The 12,773-nt window shown below is 35.9% G+C and overlaps 1 pseudogene; it reads right to left on the bottom strand.

The window, feature by feature from the left end:
- The window catches only part of LOC116743025, a 64,142-nt pseudogene extending 52,758 nt beyond the window's left edge, over positions 1–11,384 (bottom strand).
- Positions 11,385–12,773: the final 1,389 nt, after the last annotated feature.

The following is a 12,773-nucleotide window of genomic DNA, read 5'->3' as shown; positions in this document are numbered from 1 at the left end:
AAATAAATAAATAAGTAAATAAATAAATAAAACATTACCAAATAAGGCATTACCATGGTGTCACTTAACATAGATAATCGATGCAGAAAAATATGCTCCAAGGAGTGTGAAGTTGGCTACACATTCCCCATTTAGTAGCAACAAGTATGCAAAAGAATATATTTGTTTTCATGGAAAATCCTTAAATAAAGCAGACAGGCAGTATGTGAGATCTACAAGTGTTAATCAGTAATAAGGAAATAAATAAATAGGGGCCGAAAAACCTACTTTTTTCAACCCTCTGCTTGTTTTGTTATATAGCCTATCTCTAGTTCTCCAAATACTTTTAAGGAATTTATTAGGGTTCCCTGGAAACAGACTCTTGTGATGGAGATTTGAGTGTAAAAGGTTTACTGGGGAGAGCTTTAGGAGAAATTCCCTGTAGGGGTGTGAGGGTCCAAGATTCAGCAGAGGGAGAAGCTGAACAGCAATTCATTTTAAAAGGGCATCAGTTGATCCCACAGGGAGCTTTGAACCTGGATGGTCATGTAAATTAATCTTAGGTACCATAGGAAATATGTAGGAAATTGATTGAGAGACTAATAAGGACCAGACCTTTGTATGTCCTGCATCACTATAAGCAAGTTGCCCCAATGAGTGGGCATAACTGGGGGTGGGGCAATAGCCTTCCACAGAGGGCAGTTCTCAGGGAGGACATTATTTTCTGCTAGGGGTATCTAAATAATTTGAAGTACAATTACCTGGATGATTCTATTAACTTTTTACTTCAGTTGGGTAATGTGTCTCTCATTAAAGTACCAGCAAATGTCATTTTAAAATATGTAGATATCTGTATGAGTATTTTTGAAATACTGTAAAATGTTTTTTCATGTTAAAAGTTTCAGGGAGATAGCAACTTTAGCTCATTTCAGCACCCCGCTACACACACACACACACACACACACTTTTTTCTTCTTTTTCTCTATCAAGGCTTGCCTATCACCTCTTAACCAAAGGGCACCAATTTTAATGAACTAATCAGCACAATAATTTGTTATCCTGATTTCAAAATACAGTTGACCCTTGAACAACGTGGATTTGAACATCCCAGGTCCACTTATACACAGATATTTTTCAGTAATAAATACTACAGTACTACACAGTCCTTGATTGGTTGAATCTGCGGGTGCAGAGGAACCCTGGATAAGGAAGACCTATAAATGCCCATAAATTATATGGGGATTAACACCCCCTCCCGAGTCGTTCAAGGGTCAACTGTACTGAATTTAATCTACTTAAATTAGATAAATTTGCCTAATAACTTGACTTTTAACTTGTCAGTCAGGATTGGTAACAATGGTGTCTAAATCACTCCAAATGAGAGGGTATTTTTTCTGCAAAATGTCTTCTGACTGTGTTACTCTCAATTAGTTGTCTCTAGCTACAGAACTCAGGAGGCATCAGTGATAACCTAAGAAAGTAAATCTGTGTAAGAATAATTTACCAGATGACTTTCTTCTCAGATCGCTGTCAGTAGTTACGTTTGTCTGTAAAACCCCAAAATGTGCATAGAGGAGATGAAGGTCGTGAATCATAAACATCCTATATATACATAGTAATGAGTGAACGGTACTTTTGGTAATTCAAAGTTTCATTATCTGCATCATTTTTGCTAATTGCATGGTTTATATCTTGCCCATAAAATTATAAAAGTTACTAGTTTTCCATTATATACCAATATGTAAAGTATACTGCACAAATGGATTTTAGATTCCTGTTTGCCAGAGGAGCTTCATTAAGCATCAAACACAAAGGAAATGGCACAGGTAAACATGAATCCATTCTTCATTTTTGCTTCTTGGAGACATTTTATTTTTGGAGACAGTCTCCTTAATTAACATTTGTTTGTCCTAAAATTTTTGTCAGGTTTTATAATGTCATGCTTCTTAAGGTCAAGCTCATGTTTGGAAATATGTACTTGGGGAAAAATATGGCACTTTTGTCATCCTTATATTTCCAGAACCTAGTGGGGTGCCTCGCTTTCAGTAGCTGTTTATTGAAGGTGAAAGAAATTAGCTAAGTGATAACAGGCCAACTAATTGAGTGTCTGTGTACCAAGTTAATTATAGTGTTTATAGTTATGAACACTATAATGTTATACTCACCCTTGAAAAACCATATGTGGATGTTACTTATTTTATTAACTATGTGTATATAAAATAATACTTGTTTATATAATTTCTTATAAAGTGTGGATATTTAATTGCATAAATAGGATTAAATGTAGGGCCCATGCATATTATTAAAATGCTCTAGAAGAAATAAATTACCTTACAAACTTAAATTTCTAGCTGTATTACTTGGCATATGTTTCTGCATCTTTAAACATACTGGTAACTAGCATGGCTGGTTGAATCTTGGAACAAAGCTCTAAAAATAGTTGACATTTTGCTGTTTCCATAGTAACAAGAAAATGGCTTCATACTCTAGCACTGCTCCCACAGAGCTTAATGTTCTCTCTAGATTGGCTGTACACTATACTGCTTCGTTATTGTCGTAAAAACCATCATTACTCTTTTCTTCATGTCTTTGATGTGTCCTATAACAACCTGATCACTAGTGTTAACAATCTGAATGTTTACCTGCTATGGTAAAGCAAACATTCCAGTTATTTTTCAAGAAACTGAGTTTTACCTCAAAGAGTGCTAAAACCAGACTGAGTTTTCACATGATGTGATTTGGACTGTCCTAGAAGGCTCCAGATAATATCTCCATTAGCCTGTGTCTAATATTTCACCAGTGGGAGATGATTCTTTTAGCTGAAATAATTTTCCACCTCTTTTAATGAACCAACCACTGCTAACTGTGTAGGGACCCCTAGTAAATCCCATAATGTTGAGTATAACTCTTTGTAGCATTCATACCAATTCCAGTATACCTTTTCCCCTAAAGAATTATAAACTTCATCAAAGTAAGGGGTTTGTCTGTCTTGTTTTGTAAGTAATCCTGTGTTGTGGGTACAGTGGGCACCTAATAGATGTTTTGATGAGTGAGTGGTTAGATGAATAAAAATGTGTTTAATCTGGGAGAGGGAAAATTAATTTTCAACATGGCATTTATACTTTTTAAGGTTAATTAAGTTCTAAAATATCTCTCTCTATCCCCTGACAACCCAGTGGTAGTTGTATACCGGTTGGTGATTTTGGTAGGTAGAATAACAGCTCCTCAAAGATGTCCAAGTTCCTATTCTAGGAACCTGTGAATATGTTAGGTTATATGGCAAAGGATAATTAAGGTAGCAGATGGAATTCGGGTTGCTACTCAGCTGAACTTAAGTTAGGGAGGTAATCTTGAATTATCCTGTTGGGCCCTGCTATGGACTGAATGTATGTGCCTCTCACCCCCAAATTCATATGTTGAATCCTAATGCTCATTGTGATGGTGTTGAAGGGGGACCTTTGGGAGGTGATTAAGGCATGAGGGCAGAGCCCTCATAATTGAGATTGGTGCCCTTATCAAAGAGGCCAAGAGAACTCCCTTGCCTCTTCTGCCAAGTGAAGCTACGGTGAAAGATTGCAAACTGCCAGGGCTTTGATCTTGGACTTCGCAGCATCCAGAACTGTGAGAAATAAATTACTGTTGTTTATAAGCTACCCAGTCTGTGGCATTTTGTTATAGTAGCCCAAACGGACTAGGCAGGCTCAGTATAATCACAAAGGACCTTAAAAGTGAAAGAGGGAGACATAAGAGAGAACAGGGAGGTGGCAGCATGAGAAACATTTGGCCGGATGGCACTGGCTGTGATGATGGAAGAAAGAGGACATAAGCCAAGGGAAGCAGGTGTCCTTGGAGCAGGAAGAGGCAAGGAAACAGACTGTTTGCTAGTTTCCAGAAGGAATGCTGCCCTGCTGACACCTTGTTTTTAGCTCAATAAGAGTTAATCTTCTGAGCTCTAGAATGGCAAGATGAGAAATTTGTGTTGTTCTAAGCCATTAAGTCTGTGATACAATTGTATCACAGACTTAATGGCTTAGAACAACACAAATTTCCATTAGCAAATGGAAACTAATATAATGGGGAACAAAAAGAATTTTCAATAATAAGAAGTTGACCTAGAAATAGAGGGCTAGATAACTTTGTTTATTGAGATTCTTTGATTATTCAGGGGATAACCTGATAATTTGGGAAGAAGAAACATAACTGCCTCTAGAGAAGTCAATCTCTGACATGAAACAAAATGAAAGTAAAATTTCTATTCTGTATTTAAGAAATTCTTTTTATTTATTACAGTTTTTCATTAGAAAAAATCCAAGTAGAATAATTTTTATTACTAGATTTGAATGAGAAACAGGTTAAACTAATAAGGAAGCAATAAATGAGAAACCAAGTCACCAGTTTCATGCATTGTAAGCATATGATCAAAGTATTATTGTCCTGTTGATACAACCTATATTTGATGGATTGTTTTTGTGTGTGATAATGTACCACAATTCACCAACTTTACTCCACTGATTTAAAAGATATAAGACTTTACTGCTGGTATTGAAATAATATTTTATAAATATGTATTAACGATATATAAGGAATTTTTAATGTTTTTTAATTCAACTGTATTATAATTTTCATCTTCCTTTTATCAAGAATAGAATAATCACTCTATTTATAAGACTGTGTTCCACATTATTAAGAAAGAGACATTATAATATAATTGAGTTTTATAGCCAACTTAATCTTTTACACTTTGAGATCTATGAATGGCTTCTTGCTCTGGTAAGTGTGATGTTGGTGCATTTATTCAACATCATCTCTTGAATATCTATCATGTATACCCAATAAGGATCACAATTTCAAAGAGATAAATGCTTTTTTTATGGTTGTATGTCATGAAATGAGCAGTTGTGTGATACCAAAATATCATTTTGCTCAAATCTGACCCAGTCCAAACCTTCTGCACTTAAGTTATATTCACTTAGAATTTTCCCACCCAGATTTATTCTTTTGCAACATTTATTAAATGTCTGATTTTAAGTAGAGAAATGGCATGTTCTTTTATACACTTAAGAACCATAATGTTGGCTGATATATGGAGAATGGTTTGTAAGGAGGACCAGGAGCCCTAGAACAAAATAAAAGATGAGGTCGCATAAGAGCCTGTAGTAATGGGCCAGGTGAGTGAGAGGTTGGTTTGATTTAGGATAATTGTAGATTAGTTGGAAAGAACTGGGTGTATTCAAGAGATGTAGATATTTTTTAGAGTTAAATTTCACATGAAGTATAAATGGATATGATGAATAAAGCACATCAGGAACATGATCTAGTTTTTGGTATGAGCTACTGAATGGATGTATACTGAAAAGAAACAGATGAGTATAAAAGCAGGTTTGTTTGTGGAAGGTAGCTTATGTGGGAGTTCAATAATTCTGTTTTGAACATGGTAAGTCTGAGATGACTCTGGGTATTGAAGAAGAAATTTGGATAGACAAATCTGGAATTTCAGGGAGAGGTCCAGGGTGGAAACATTGATTTGATAGATGTAGATTTATAGATAGATGGTAGCTAAAGCTGTGGGCCCATGTGAGATTCCCGGGAGTGTGGGGGGTTATAGAGAGGACCTAGGGGACGCCAGCATTTGGAGTCTGAGCAGAAAACAGAATGACCAGCAGACAAGCCTGAGAAGAGAGTCTGCAAAGTAGAGGAAAACCAGGAAGAAGTGATAGAACAGAAGCCAAAAGAGGTAAACATTGGATTTGACATTGACAAAGACATACCCCATTGAGTGCAAACAAAATAAATAAACCAAAATATATTTCCATTAATTTGAATATTGATTAATATTGTTTTTACCTTAAGCTTTCCAATACTAAAGTAAATAAGCCACTTATATTTAAATATATAAGTATGTTATTATTTTTATAATATATCTTGCCATTAGGGTATCTTACATATTTGAAACCTAAAATTGTCATTATCCAAACACCTATTTCAGTGGACTTAGTCTATTATAAATTATTGGACAAATGCTTCATTATCTCCTTATGAATAGAAATCAATTGCTTTTACATCTATGTTTTATTTCAATTCAGTGAACAATTACTGAGTACATACTATTCTAGCTGCTGTTCTTGTTCCTGGTAATTGAGAAGATAGTAAGAGCTTATACTTTGTGAGAAGAATAGCAATCAATATTGAATTTGGCTAGAGTGACCAAAATAATAGCTGTTTAAAAAGATAGACATTTATCTCCCATTTATGGGAAAAAATATATCAAGGTAGTCCAAAGATGATAAATACAGTAATTATCCAGAACACAATTCCTTCTGTTGGTCATGTCACCTTTCTCTACACATGGCTTCCACTTTATGGTACCATTTGGTTCCAGTCTGCATATTCTCACTTTAGCAAGCGAAAAGTAGGTAGAGGACAGGATCAGTGCTGAGGACACTTCTTGGAAGTCAGAGCTTAATCACATGGCATGACCACCTGTGATGTAAGCTGGAAGCCATAATGGCCACCTGAATATATGGGTTCCTCTTAACAAACCCACAAGGGCAGTTTTTCAGTGTAGACATTTGCATAAATAATTTTTACAAGAAAATTAATGATTTTCAAAAAAAATGTACAGAGTGCCAGGAGAATGCAAAAAAATGGAAGCTCACCCAACATGGATAGAACAAGAAAGATTTAATTTCACCTAATGTGAGTCTTACAGTGCATTTTGCAAAAGGGAGGGAAAGGTCTTTTAAAAATGAAAATAGAATGAACAACGGCACCCAAGATCAGTTACTTTATAATATCAGTTACTTTAGTAGGATATATGATTAGATGAGGTTTTTAAATGGAAAAATAAGTAACTTGAGATATGTGTAAGACTAGAGAACGAGGCAGCTCTCAGAAAGTGCTGTATGCTGCACTAAGGAACCTAGATGTCTTTGTTAAATTCAGGGCACTGTTAAAGGACTTTAAACAGGACTGACATCATGCAGATTGCATTTTAGCTAGATTACTTTGGCAGGATTGCAGAGCACAGATCTGAAGCAGAACCAAGTTGGAAGTAGAAACATAATTTAAATGAAAACAACACTTTGGAAAGATGATGAGAGTCTGACATAAGGAAAGATAGTAGGGAGTGTTGTGTAATAAAGAATTGTCTGGCCTTTGCCCCTGGTTTCTGAGAGGGAGTCTCAAAATTCTTGGAATTTCAAGAATGATTGGAGTGCCTTTGTTTTGCCTGGTAGTGCCCTCACACCAGTCCTGAGTTTATGTTAATGAGACTGGCTCAGGATAAGGTCTGACCACATTAGAAAGACCGAACCTAATTAGAGGCTTTTGAGCCACTTGATATCTGACTGACTTCACGGAGGGAGGGGGCAGGAGACAGAGTTAACTAACAGGCCAATGATTCAATCAGGTGTGCCTGTGTAATGAAATCCCAATAAAACTCTAGACTGGGAGGCTTGGGTGAGCTTCCAGTTAACAGCACTCTGTGTGTATTGTTACACATCAGTGTAACTGGATGGTGATGTATTAGCGTTTGGGACCCACCCAGACCTCGCCCTATGCATCTCTTCTTTGTCTGGTCCTAATTTGTTTCCTTTTCTGATGTAATAAAAACTGTATTTTAAGTATAGCACATTCCTGAGTTCTGTGAGTCTTTCTAGTGAATTATTGAAACTCAGGGTAGTGGAACCCCTAAGTTTGATGCCCGTTTGTCAGAAGGGCAGGCTCCAGGCTTGTGTCTGAAGTGAGGGCAGTTTTATGGAGGACTGTGCTCTTAGTTTGTGAAGTTTGACCCAGCTCTGTGTATTTAGTGTCAGACTTGCATTGCAGGGAGCAAAAAAGGAAAAGGAAAGAGACTTTAGGTATTTCAGGTGATTGTTAAAGTTCCAAACAAAAGAAATTACAATTGTAGCCTAGGTTAAACATTAGCTGGATTTTATGTAAATTGGAGTTAAATGCTCACTGCAGAATATTTAAACATGTTTACTTCCATGCTGTGAGCCATTTCCTGTTTCAAGGAATACTCCATAGACAGCAGGACTTTGGTGTAACTGGTCCCTGCCCATTAAACATGCTTCTTTCTATTATTGAGACAACCAATAATGCCCCAACCAATTTTCAAAATGTACGTATTTATTGAAAGCGACCGATTGAATGACATAGAGTGAGAAAAAAATCACTGTGGCCAAGGGAAAAATGCTGAAAAAATAATTACGCAAGCAGAGAAAAAAGAGGAAATGCAGATGCCTGAGAATAAACAGTGAAAATGGTAGATGAGAAACGAGAGGATAATATGGAAGCCAAGGGAATTTGTTTAATGAACAGCAAACAAATGAAAAATTCAGAATGTTTTTTAAAAGAAAGATATAAAGGATTACAGGTGTCTTTTATATAGTAAGGCAGTTTTCACTAACAGGAGGAAAATTTTCTGACTTTATAGATTACCTTGCTATCTGTTTTTCAGGACTAATACGTTTTTTTGTTTTTAATATTTATTTATGTATTTGTCTGTGCTGGGTCCTAGTTATGACACACGGGATCTGTTAGTTGTGGCATGCGGGATCTAGTTCTCTGACCAGAGATCGAACCCGGGCCCCCTGCATTGGGAGCGTGGAGTCTTAACCACTAGACTACCAGGGAAATCCTAGGACTAATAAGTTTTGACTAATGTCTACGTATTTGGATAAAACTGAGAACTTCCACCTGGAAATTTACAAATCTAGGTATCTAAAAATCAAATGTTTGATGCAGCTAGCATAGAACATCTTGATTGTTCTTATATCTATCTTGGCTTTTTTTGTTAATATCTGAACTTCCAGATATATTATGATTTATGTGAGTAACTAGAATAAATGGATGATTGGACATACTCTTTTTTACTTTTCATTCAGATGTTTTGTCTACACTTATCCAAACTGTATATTTCCAAATAAAAGATGAGAATTCTGTTTCTCCATGTAAATGTGCAAAAATTGGGCAATATTAAGTTAAACTTTGCAATTTAATTTGTTAGCTCTGATTTAGAAATGTCTATGCATATTTCACTGCTCCTAATAAAAGGTGATACCTCAGCAACTATTTGTGACTTTTATAAACTTTAATTTACCTGCTAATTTTTTTCCTCAATTTTAACTAGGTGAGGAACAAATGAAAGGCAACTTTAAGCTCTCTCAGTTTTAATCAAAATTGAGGAAGATATGGCTTAGACATTAGGTTGAAAAGATTTTGGAAAGTGATACATAATATTACATATTCTCTGACTACTGCACAGTGTTCATTTAGAAAACTAGATTAACATGGCAGATTTTTTGGTAAGGGTTTGTAATTTTAAAGGATGATACTAAATAATATTATGACGTGTTCACATGGGACAGAAGAATAATCCTTGTAATAATTGTCAGATAGACTGATTTATCTGTAGGCTTCATAATGAATTTGATGATATTCATCTACTATATATCAGTCTTCTGCATGGTTGGTTCCAATGTAAATTTAATAATTCTTTATTCAACTTACTAATATCTTTTCCCTTTTAACTTATATCTTATAGTAATATGCTACTATCTTATGCCCATAATTCACTCTTCAAAGAACACATTTTATTATAGAAAGGATTTTGCTTGCTTTTGTAGATGTAATTTTTAGTCTATAAATGAGTTTAAATTTTACTAAGTATATTTAGTATTATCTTTAATCTGCTACATCAGAAAACATATAATCAGGTAATTTGTGTGTATCATGAAGATTTTTAAAAGTTCATCTCCCTTACTTGTTCTCTACCTGATATATCCTTCAGGAATCCTAACCAAAAAAAACCAACAAAAATGCATTTGACGAACTCCCTGTTAGTGTAATTTATTTGTAGATTCTCTTAAGAAAATTAACCTCCAGACAATAATCCAAACTTGTTCTTCTGAACAAACACATCATTTTTTTTTTTTTACTTGAGTTAGTAGTTTACTTTATCTTCTCATCCTACCCTTTGTACAACAACAGCAAAAAGCAAACACATTCATACATAGGCACAAACTGAGAGGGGGAGAGAGAGACAGAAAGCCAGTGGTTGTGGAAACATGCTTTCTGTGTGCTTTCTGTAAATTTGTTGTGTAATTACTACCCAGGCCTTGTCTCCTCTTTAAAGAATTACGTGGCATAATTTAATTTTCCTTGAAAGATGAACATTTCTTCTGACTCTTGATAAATATATTTTTGCATGATAAGGAAATACTGGGTTTCTTTTTTTTTTTTTTTTTGCGTTACGCGGGCCTCTCACTGTTGTGGCCTCTCCCGTTGCGGAGGACAGGCTCCGGACGCGCAGGCTCAGCGGCCATGGCTCACGGGCCCAGCCGCTCCGCGGCATGCGGGATCCTCCCAGACCGGGGCACGAACCCGTGTCCCCTGCATCGGCAGGCGGACTCCCAACCACCGCGCCACCAGGGAAGCCCAATACTGGGTTTCTGAGAATCTAAAATACAGATTTTACTTCATTGAAACCAGAATTCGGCTATCAGGAGAGTTCTTTTGAAGATCAAAATGGACTTACCATCAGAGTGAGATGGCCAATGAAAGCCCAGCCCAAATACTCCTTATGTCCATCTTTCCCCTGAGATAACAGTTTTTTAAAAACTCATTCACAGGCACATTGGCAATTTATAATGCATGGGGGCCGTAAAGATGAAACAGGATTGGGCCCCGCTCTCAAGGAGTTGAGTTTTGGCTAGTGTTGTTTCTGATCATGCCCAGCTAGTGTTTTATCAGCATCTCGTTTTTACCCCAGATTGATTGCCATGTTCAGCTCCAGGTACTGTTTTGATCTAAAGGACTTGTCAGACACCCCCTTCCCTACCACTGTCTGGTTGCCTGGTCATCTGAACAAATTCTAGCCTGGCTTTCTCCTCTGATCATTTGGCATTAGCACCTTTATCACTGACCACGTCCACACTCTGAATCCAGTCCTGATGAGGAGATTAGGCACCCTCTGTGCCTGGCTAGGTTAAATAACATCTGACATTTTTTTATTTTAGTTTTTGATTCCAGGTTTGGATGACACTATCTACCAGTAGGGTAGGACAAAATCCTCATAATCACTGTGTACTTCCAGAGTAGATACTGACTTTATTGATTCAGCAATACTTAAGAGAAAGTTTATACCCATAATTCCACTTGACTTCCTTGTAACTGACAGTTTTTACTCATTTTCTACTTTTTAGAATAAGGATTCGATCAGCTTCCAAGCTAATTTTCAGAGGGTCTCAGAGAAGTTAAAAGGAAGTGTTCTTGGAATGAAGTTCAGCACTTCCCAACCAATTGGGTGAGAAATTAGACATTACCTGTCGGCTGAATGCCATGATCTCAAGTGGCCCATGTGGTCTCTTCTTCACAATAGTCGCCAGTTCCAGTGACCACATGACTGTATCTCTCTCTGCTGCCTTCAAAATCTGTCCACTAGATTAACAGACACTTCTCTTTCACACTAAACTTAAAACCACAAATCACTTGTATTCTTTATCCTGAAAACTCATCTTTGTGGAATTAATGATGCAAAAGAATTTGAAAGTTATTTCATCTTACACTTCTGATTTGAATGGAGAATTATAACCTACTGAAAAGAAAGTATATAGTTCATCATAATTGACTCAGGAGTTCTCATTTGTTTTCAACCTTCTATTTTCACTACAATAAAATTTATATTATTTTCGGCAGATTTCTCAGTTAGGTGAAAGTATACATCATTAATAGCAAATCACCAGAAATAAATTCATGATTTTCTCATATAAAGTATTTGAGTGTTCTAAACATGTAGCTTGTTTCAAAAAACGATTTTATAGAGGATATTTTCAAAATTAGAAATTATTCAAAATTTTCATGAGTACATGGGTTTGAAAAAATATGTGAAAGCTCGTTAAACATAGAGGTTAATTACAATTTGGCTTCTTTAATAGGAATCAGATAATTTAACAAATGTTTATGAATGAATATGACAGAGGAATTTGTCATGCATGTGGTAGCACGAATAAGAATAGGGATTGCTACAGTAGATATATCGTTGCAGAATTTAATTTAATTTTTAGTCTTAACAGCTAAGTTCAGGATTTATCAGTAGGATTTAATATTTTTGTTTCTTCTTGGACTGAGAATTATGCTAAAGGCTTCAATTAAATAAACTGAAGTTGACTTTATCTCTGTTTCACCTGACACTACCTTGATCTTGAGACTTTTTTTTCCCAGCCACCATCACACCAAAAGCTAATACATTTTGCCCAAATATTGGACAGGAAATACTGATTTTAGCACCTTTCTAAAATCTATAAAGCAGAGCTATAAATGTTCTCTCATATCAGATTTTAATCTTCTAATGCCTCTGAACTTACCCCTTCAGCATAATGGGGTATAGAATATGTCATTGCTTTAAGAGGTTAGGTCCCAGTGAATGTGTTTTGGAAGAAAGTTTAATGAGTCATCAGAGTAAGTACTAAGCCTCTGTCTTGCCCTCAAGTAACTTCTAGTCAAGTGGTGGTTGAAAATATAATAAATGAAGTATAAAGTAATAATAACAAGTAATAATACCTACTCTATTAGTGGAGAAAGTTATCTGCCATAACAAATAAATACAGCATTTCAATGGCAAACATAATAACACTTTATTTCTTATTCCAGTAGTAGCCCAGTTTCTGATTAGGCAAGTCTTCTGGACATGAAGAGCTTATTGTCTTCAGTTTCTGTTTGTCAAGTAGTACTTTAAGTTCCTTCCATCTTTTGATTTTGTCAAATAACCTTAGAACCCTTTGCTTGCAGCC

Source organism: Phocoena sinus, chromosome 1 (assembly GCF_008692025.1).
Source record: "Phocoena sinus isolate mPhoSin1 chromosome 1, mPhoSin1.pri, whole genome shotgun sequence".
In the NCBI taxonomy this organism is placed as follows: Eukaryota; Metazoa; Chordata; class Mammalia; order Artiodactyla; family Phocoenidae; genus Phocoena; species Phocoena sinus.
Note: the sequence above shows the minus strand (reverse complement) of the source record. Positions and strands in the feature narration are given on the sequence as shown.